Source organism: Cupressus sempervirens, chromosome 10 (assembly GCF_028749045.1).
Source record: "Cupressus sempervirens isolate cs-2001-9-10 chromosome 10, ASM2874904v1, whole genome shotgun sequence".
Lineage (NCBI taxonomy): Eukaryota > Viridiplantae > Streptophyta > Pinopsida > Cupressales > Cupressaceae > Cupressus > Cupressus sempervirens.
This window is the reverse complement of record NC_143127.1, coordinates 721,068,173-721,077,298: the sequence shown is the minus strand read 5'-3', so window position 1 is coordinate 721,077,298 and position 9,126 is coordinate 721,068,173. Positions and strand designations below refer to the sequence as shown.

Sequence of the window (9,126 nt, the reverse complement as noted above, 5' to 3'; positions counted from 1 at the left end):
CGATGACACTTTCCCACTTGCATAATAAATTTCCTACATGTCTTTGTTGTGCCTCTGGGATTAGATGTCAATTTGTGTTGGAACCTTTGAGTTAGTATACTTTTAGGATTCCTAGACTTAGAGAGTATTTATGCTATGTGATTTTGATAACCTGTTTGAGACTTGAGATTATCTCCTTAGCGCGATGGGAGTGGACCATTTAGGTTCCACGCGGTTGGGTGGTAGTGCTTTTTCACTCTTACCATTTGAGATCCGTCTGAGACACTATGGCTGGTGCATTCTTTGATTATGATGGTGGACACGTATCCTTATATTGATGATTTGCATCTGTTAGATGATGTTATCTTATGCTTTATCTTGCATGTTAGATTTCTTTCTACATATGATGTAGTATGTTAGAAGTGACATTCCTACTATGATAATACTGATGATCTCTTCGGTGATTTGGAATGTTACGCACGAAGGGATGGCTAGGGCCCACGATGGTCTAATGATGCTATTAACAGTTGGGAGGAACTGTGCACTTAGATAATTATGCTTAATGATATATGGTCATCTTTTATGATGGATGTTCATATCTTTATGATGATGTATCATGTATGACATGTGATTACCTTTACTTTGTTGCATCATGGATTAGATTTAGAATGATGATATACTTTATTTCACATGTGTATATTCTTTTAAGCCTTTCATACCCTGTGGCATGTACAATGGATGATTGAGCATTCGAAAATGTAAATTATGAACATTGGACTTTTCATTATTATTTTATGTGGATATAGTATTAAATGGAAACATAATTAGTTGTGTTAGATGTGATTCAACGTTAAGGGATTCATAAAGAATGTAACCTGTTATGTATGTTTATGTTTACTTCAATTGAATGATGTTATTGCTTTCACTACTATGTCGTGAATGGTTTTACTTTTGTGTAAAAAAAAAAAAATGTTACCAAACTTAGTGAAACTTTAGGTTAATTCTTTCGATCCCTTGGCGGGGCATTACATCGAACATCTTCCATCCAATGTAAGAGATGAGATAAGTCTAAGCTTCATATTTTGTTCATGCATTCTAGTGAACTCTATTTTCTTTCATTACACATTTAGAGAGAGAGAGAGAGAGAGAGAGAGAGAGAGAGAGAGAGATATTGAAATTAGTTTGTAATGAATTGCATAGATTGGAAAGACACTATGCATGCCTGTAAAAACATAAAGATAAAACCCTAGATCTGAACTTGAGGGAAGATCCAATTAAATCATGGTGGTTGTTCTCATTTTATGGCTCTAGACAACATGGTCTAGAATTACTTGAATTTAAATAGGAAAACACTCCTAAGTTTAGCTTATTTGAAATGAAGTAATATAAGACATGAGTAAGTGTTATTTTTAAAGTTGATTACCATATTACTCCAACAATTTCAATATTATTTCAACACACACATGCTTGCTTGTGAGAGCATCTTAGGTTTATTTGTTAATTTGATTAGTTCACTTGTAAAATTTGATTTGCTAGGGGTCTAACTGGCTCTTGTAATCCAAGAATTCTTTTCAAAGGTGATTGTAAACATCACATGTCCTCAAAATAAACAAGCATAAAACTGAGGCAAATGAGCTTCAAGAGGCTATTTTCTATCAAACCATATTTAAAAGCATTAATTAGTTATTTTGCATCAATTGATAAGCTAAATATGTTCTATAGTGGGTTTAACTCCACAGGAAACTCCATGGTTACGTGCATTTGTTTTGGAGCAATACTCAAACGAGTGACCTAGCATGAAGGTCCAACCCTTTGTTAGCATCACCTAAATGCAATAAGTATTAAGCTTTCAATTCATTCTCATTAGAGATGGACTCTTGTAAACCATTACTCAAGAAACATAGGTTAATAAATTTGACTCAAAAACTACACAATTGAATCCTATTACAATATCAGAAATTATTTGTAGATAAATGACCAAACTACAAAATATGCACAAATTAATTTCCAACATCTAAAACATGACAATTAGATATTAATCATATTTAACTATCATAATCTACTCCCTCTCCTGTAGACGATCATAGGCAGAGAGGGCATGACTAGGGTTAAGGCCACCCTGTACTTCACTCGGTGATCTTTCACCATTTCAAACCTGAAGTAACGCAGAAGCAAAGCAGCAGCCATTTTCATTTGCAAGTAGGCCGAATCCTTTCCCATGCAATTTCTCGGACCAGCCTGCATTTCAAATACAGTAAAACACAAGAGTTGAGGGTTTACAAAAATGTCAAAAGGTTAAGCAGACATGCCTGAAATGCTGTGAACTTAAATGGAGACTGAGGCTGATATATGCCATCTTCATTAAGCCATCTCTCAGGCTTGAATTCCAGGGCATCATTCCCCCAAAGCCTCTGCATTCGACCCATTGCATAAGGCACATAAAATATCACGTTGCCCTTTGCAATTTTGCTGCCATCCGGTAGAATGTCATTACTCACAGCACTCTTTCCATCCTGTTCAGACAAACAGTGGGGAAAAAATTATGTGTTCAATTTCTGAAACGATTTGAGGTCAAAATCAAATAAGTTTTGCCCTGAAACTTTTATTTTGACGTGTAAATTGAGATATCAAGAAATTGAACATACTTTTTCTGAAATTCTTAATCAAAATTTGAAAGGTTGCCTCAAAAACTTTCAAATTCAGTTTTCCCTAAGATTCTTAATTGTTAAATGTGATCTAAATCAGTTCTTGATAAAGATACAAGGTTGAGCTTGTGGATGATTCTTAGGTTTGTTTTACAGATGAAACACAAAAAGAATCATTTGACTAACAAGGAGTATATCACATGGAACAAGCAGCACAAGGACTGCGACACTACAACATGCAGTCAACATTCCCCACAGGAAGGTTGAGCACAACAAACACAAACGATCACATTCAGTCCAAAAACAATCAAATACTATCTTTTTTTTCCTGAAACTCCTTAATTATGAAATCTGATTTGTAAACATTAAAGAAACTTGGGAAAACGATACATAATTTTTTCCTAAAATTTTTAATCATAAAATGAAATCTAAAATTTCTACACAACGTAAAAACAATTCCTATCTAATATGTCCACGCAAGATCAAATACAGTTTTTACTCTGAAATTTCTAATTATTAAATATGATTTTTTTTAAAATGTTAAAAAAACGAATTGCCCTGAACTTTCATAATAAAATGTGATGTAAAATAATGTAAAACATAAATAAAATACAGTTTTTTCCTTGAAACTCCTAATCACAAACCGGATCTGAAAGGTTAAAAGAAAAATCAAACACAACTTTTATCCTAACAATTTTCAACTGAATTTCATGTGCCGCAAAAATTAATATTCATCAACCTTAATTCTACATTACACTAGGTTTTGCTGAATTTTCCATTTCATCGGAGTTTTAAATGGTGAAGTCTGAATTACCAGAGGAACGGCAGGGTATAAGCGCAACGTTTCAGTAATGGCAGCATGCAAATAATGCATTTTATTGTTCAGCACGTCATACGTCAGCAGCTCAGAGTATTTCTCAAAGCAAGAAACATCATTCTCATTAATGGCATCGTCACTTAACCCTGGAATACTCTGCAACTCTCTCACTATTTTCTCTTCTACTTCAGAATTTTGAGACAGCAACAAAAGTAACCAGGACAGAGTGATAGCCGTGCCATCCCATCCCGCAAAAAGAAAATTCAGAACTGCATCTCTCAGCTTTCTGTCGTCATACAATTCGGGATTCTCCTTGGCCATTAACAGGATTCTTGATAGGAGATCAGATTCGGAAATTACCTGCAATAAATTAGGGTAAAGAAACTCAAATGCTTCATTGAGATCAGATTCGGAATTTACCTGCAATAAATTAGGTTAAAGATGCTCGTAATCTTCACTGAATAAAAAATAACTATTTTCGCTAGGGTTTCAGTCCGGTACGTCATTATCTTGGATGGATTGTTTGCGCTTCTGTATCAAAGGGTAAATGAAATTATCCAAAACCCTAACGTCCTCCTTAACTTTGGCCTCTGAACCTATGCTGAAATGCTTCTTAAATTTCCAAAAGGGATCGAAGTATCGAGAAGCGCAGAGAGCATTAGATCTGTCGAAAGCTGAAACGAAGGGTAGATCTGGTAAAGAAGAGACCAGGCTACCGATTTCTACTCCAAAGCTAAGCTCGCCTATAGAATCAAATGTCATCCGCATCAACAAATCCTGCAAATAAGAGAATTCTCCAAACCCTTACAATTCAAGAAAGAAATTTATCATTTTAGTTTCTAGTCTCCATATAATATCATCATTACAATGCGAGGAAAACAAAATTGGTTAAAATCCCTTGAACAAAACATCTTGTAGAACAAGACAAAGATGAAGTACAGTGAAGAAAATTGTGAGGACTAGGTTTGCGTCTGCTAGTTCACATTTACGGACAGGAATTTCAGAGGCTATTTTCTGAGAGATTTTAAGAGTTTTACATATTGATCATCTAAATCACAGTCTAGAAATTCACAGTACATCATGTTTGTCGTTCTAAATTCACAGTTCGATCATTCTAAATTCAGCCTTCCTAATTCCATTTGCTTATCAAAGTAAGGGTTGGGAAAGAAAATAATACTTGGAGTATCTAATTAAACTCTCAAACATTTGTCATGAAGAGTTACAATGTATATGCTATGTATTTATATAGTATTTAATCCATAAGTTTATTTGGTTAGTTATTAATCCTGAAAGGGTCTATATTATTGATATTAAAGAAAGTATAATTACGAATATTTTTAAATGGGCATTGCTTGGATACTTCTAAAGTCTCATACCTTACAACAAATGTAAGCATTACATGACAAAAAATCTAAGATGGGGAAGACTTGTCTATTGTTTGATCATATTTTTCTTTGCTTATGGGGTCGTCGTATCAAAAGTCCTTCAATCAAGAAGACTTGTCTATTGCTTGATCATATTTTTCTTTGCTTATGGGGTCATTGTATCAAAAGTCCTTCAACCTGTATTTCACTTGCAAGCCCAACTTCTTCACCTCTTGCATCTCCTCTTTCTCTCTTGAATGAATAAAATCCTTCTGGAAGTCTCAACCAATCAATGCATCCACACGATGTTCTTCCTAATTGCCTGAAGTGCATGCACCAAACTAGAAAAGGGTGTACAAGTGTGTCCCCTTCTCCCACTCTACACGATGTTGGAATTAATTGACTCGACTACTTTTGATGTTGGAATTAAGTTTACTAGATATGTTTGTACATTGATATTGGAATTAAGTTTACTAGATATATTTGTACATTGATGTTGGAATTAAGTGTACAAACAGCATAAGTTTGTATTATTTTCAAAGATGTTGGAATTAAATAGCTTTTATTTGTACATAGGTGGCTAATAAACCTAATTGTTATGGGTGATTTCATCATCTAGTTAAGTTGTGTTATAAATTAAAGTTTAGAGGGTGTTAAAAATATAAACTAGTGGAAAGCACTTAGTAGTTGAGCACTTGGGTTTCATAGCTATCACAATTCGACATGAAAATTTCAAATCACTGCAATTTCTTTTACACCAACCTACCCCTACTTATAACTAAGGTTTGAAACCACATCATCAAATAATACATCTCATTCAATTATAGATAATCGTAATTAAAAATGAATTAATAATATTATAAAAAAATGAAATATTGAACCAAAATATGGGACAGACAAAATGGACTAAAGACAAAACAAAGTCAATTTGTTTTTTTTTTTTTTTTTTCCAGATTCCCCAAAAATGTAGTGATTTTTTCTCCAAATCCATGGTGTTTTTGATTTTTTGAAAATTGATCAACTATACGATTTGTAAGAAAGATAACGCGTACACTAAATATTATCATGCCTCAACTACTCATCCTTTCCCTTAATCACTGTAAAATAGTATCCAGGTATGCCTTCCATTTAAAAGTCATGAGATCAACAAATCTATTGAGTTTCCTTAAAATAGACTGATCTACCAAAATCAGACCAACCAAGAAAAAATAATTATAAGTACAGAAGCTCTTCAATCCCAAACAAACCCAAAATAGATTGAATAAATTTGTTTCAATCCTGCAGATCATATAAGAGAAACACAACTGGGCGCTAAAGAAATCCAAGTAAAAACCAATTCAAACAAGGAAACACGACTGGGAACGGATCATATTTTTTAAATTTATACAATGCCATGCAATGAATAGAGTTACCTGCATATTCACAACGGCGCCATTAATGGCCTCTTGCTCCAAAACAGAGTTTAGTTTCACTGCATATTTCCTGAAAATTTCTGTACTGTAAAGCCGCAGCATCTTGGAGGAAAAATCCAGTCTTGCAGATTTCCTTTGAAGTCTCCACATTTCCCCATCCGTGTTAAAAATACCATCACCCAGAAAATCATACTGAATCTCATGAGCGGCACTCCCCTGCATCATGAAAAAAAAGTTCAAAAAAGAAAAAAAGATCCCAATTTCACCATCATGGATAATGGAATTCATTAACTTAAAAACACCGACCTTTGTAAAATTGTCAAATTTAGTCTTGAGAATATACTCGACGTTTACAGGGTCCACGGTGAAGAAGAATCTGAAACCCATGTGGCTCGCTTGGAACGTGGGCATTTTCATGGCATAATCTGTGATCCAGTCGTACAGGCGGTGGAAATTTGCTGTGAGTTCGAGAGTAGAACCGAGCAAGGGCCATGGTTTAGGCCCCCCTGGGATTCGATCCCTTGACCTCCTGCTCCAAATCCAAATGATCAATACTGTAATGGACAAGATCAGAAAATAAGACATTGTCTGCCAAAGAGGTAGATGCTCTCTACGTTTGACCTAATTAATTCAAATTCAAATTCGGTAAATGAAGGGTAAATGAAGGGTAGACAGATGGTTATCAGTCTTTGATCTTTATAATCTGTATAGTTTATAGTTGAAAATAATAAAAAATTTGAAAAAAATAATTCAATTTTGAAGAATTTGGGAAAAAAGATTTGACTTTGTTTTGTCTTTAGTTTTTTTTTTATGGAGATTAGCCTGTCAGGGAACATCAGCCCAGTTGACAGATTAGGAAAAAAGGTTGTGCTCAATTAGCAAAGAGAAATATTTTTTTATTGGATTTCAGTACTTCATTTTTGGAATTGCAAAATTATTCCTCTTTACACGGTTGCTAAAAATTTTCGACTATGTCTATGCTGGCATCAAAACTGCAATTTCTAATCAAGTTTTAATTTAAGATACAGTTTTAAAATGATTTCTATTTGTCATTTTGATGTCGGCATAAACACTGGCGAATTTTTCTATATCGAAGCACCAGCTAGAATGTGGTCTCTAGCTACTTCATTTTCATGGGTATTATTGTAGTTTCTTCCCTAGTACTATTTGTTGCAACTCAGAACATTAGAGGGAGCCACGGAACCATCTCAATCTGTTTTACCGATTGTTGGCTGGTCTTAGTATGTTAAATTTTATCAGCTACTTCTTTTGGTGTATGTTGAATTTTATTAGCTCTCTTTTGGTCAAGTTGGTACCAACATATAAGTCACTAGCTCTAAGTGAGGTTAGAGATGATGTCTCTGTACTTGAATTTTGAATAGATTTATTTGTAGACTATTTGCGGCTGTATTTCTAATAATTTTTCTCTCCACTGTATTTATGGGGAACAAGAAAGATGTTGCTATGTTTGTATTGGTGCTATTTACTAATAGTTCATTATTTTTCATTTCTTGGTTGCTGATTGCTCTATTGGTGCAAAAGATACTATTACTTTTGGGTGAGCGACTATTAGAGGGTTGGTGGTGAACGTTTTAAAATGACTCCATGCACTCTACGAGTTCTATAGAGAGCTCTATAATTGCAGGAAAGCCGAAATGTTAGCTTTAAGCTCTTCACTCATCTATGAAAGTTTGTCAAAAAAAGTAGCAAATTCTAACATACGGATAATGAATCATAGGTGCGCAAAGTTATGCTGCTACTTTGTCGTTTCCCCTAGCGCCTTGTTAAAAAAAAATCATTTGTTTTAAATGAGCTTTGTGATGATACTTACTAGCATTAAAATATATCTCATTCTCTTTGATTTGAGTCATGCTACACTATTTAAAAATAGAATATGGACCATAGGTAATTCAATGGTATAAATAAAAGAGGAAAAAATAAATCTTAAATGTAGACTTTTATATTGAAATATTTATTTATTTTTTAAAGATGGGGTTGGTAAGTAAAACGATTTCACAATTTAGATACTAAAAATATGGCATTATATAACATTAATGAATATTTGATAAGACATAGTTTCAAATATAGAATTGAAATGTACAAATATTAAAAGAATAAATTAGTAACTAATATAAATTAGTTGTCCTAGATAAAGAAGAAAGTAAGGTAGTTATAGAAATAGGGGTGTGTGTGTGAGAGAGAGAGAGAGAGAAAGAGAAAGAGGATGGGAGAAATATGTACAATGTGTATAAGTGCAAGGAAGAGGAAGTTAATAAAAATAGGTATGGGAAAGAGGGTAAGTAGGGAAATATAAAAGGATGAGATGAAGCGATCAAATTAATGCTTCAACAAATTAATGTTTTGAATGAAACAAATGAAGAAGTTTAGCTTAGAGTATGTGTGTATTGTTAGGTGATTATCTTGTAGAATAATCAAAGCAATTTACTTTTATTCTAGTCTGGGGTATGAGCTTTAAGTGCCACCAAATGGATTATTCCGCATCAAAAACTTGCAGGTAGTGATATTGCTTTTACAATAATTTAACTATCTTTGGAGATATATAGCTTCTCACATGAGGAAGGACATGTATTTGTATGTCATGTTCTTAATGATTATAACTTCTGGTAATGTCTATTATTTTCCAATTCAATATCATTTGAATATTTTTCTTTATTTGATGATATACTTGAATTTGATATCTGAATGCTTTTAAAAAATATTTAGAACTAGTTATTCATGTTTGTTCTATCTAGTGTCCATGGTTGATGATTGCAATACCCCTAGCAACGCTTCAAGTGGACTATGGTATGATCTAACCACTCCATGCACTTCGTGTCCATTGACAATCTCAAACTATCATTCTTCATTGAAGAATGCCTACAAAAGAAGAGAGTTGACACTCTAGATGG

At 33.6% G+C, this 9,126-nt stretch overlaps 1 pseudogene across 1 annotated transcript; it reads right to left on the bottom strand.

The window, feature by feature from the left end:
- Positions 1-1,866: 1,866 nt before the first annotated feature.
- Positions 1,867-7,270, bottom strand: LOC149535859 (cytochrome P450 704B1-like; annotated as a pseudogene). Its single transcript, XR_016357623.1, has 7 exons — positions 7,244-7,270; positions 6,524-6,838; positions 6,218-6,433; positions 3,943-4,218; positions 3,439-3,801; positions 2,289-2,492; positions 1,867-2,217 (listed from the first exon to the last, which is right to left on the bottom strand). The product of XR_016357623.1 is annotated as a cytochrome P450 704B1-like (transcript).
- Between the last annotated feature and the right edge of the window lie 1,856 nt (positions 7,271-9,126).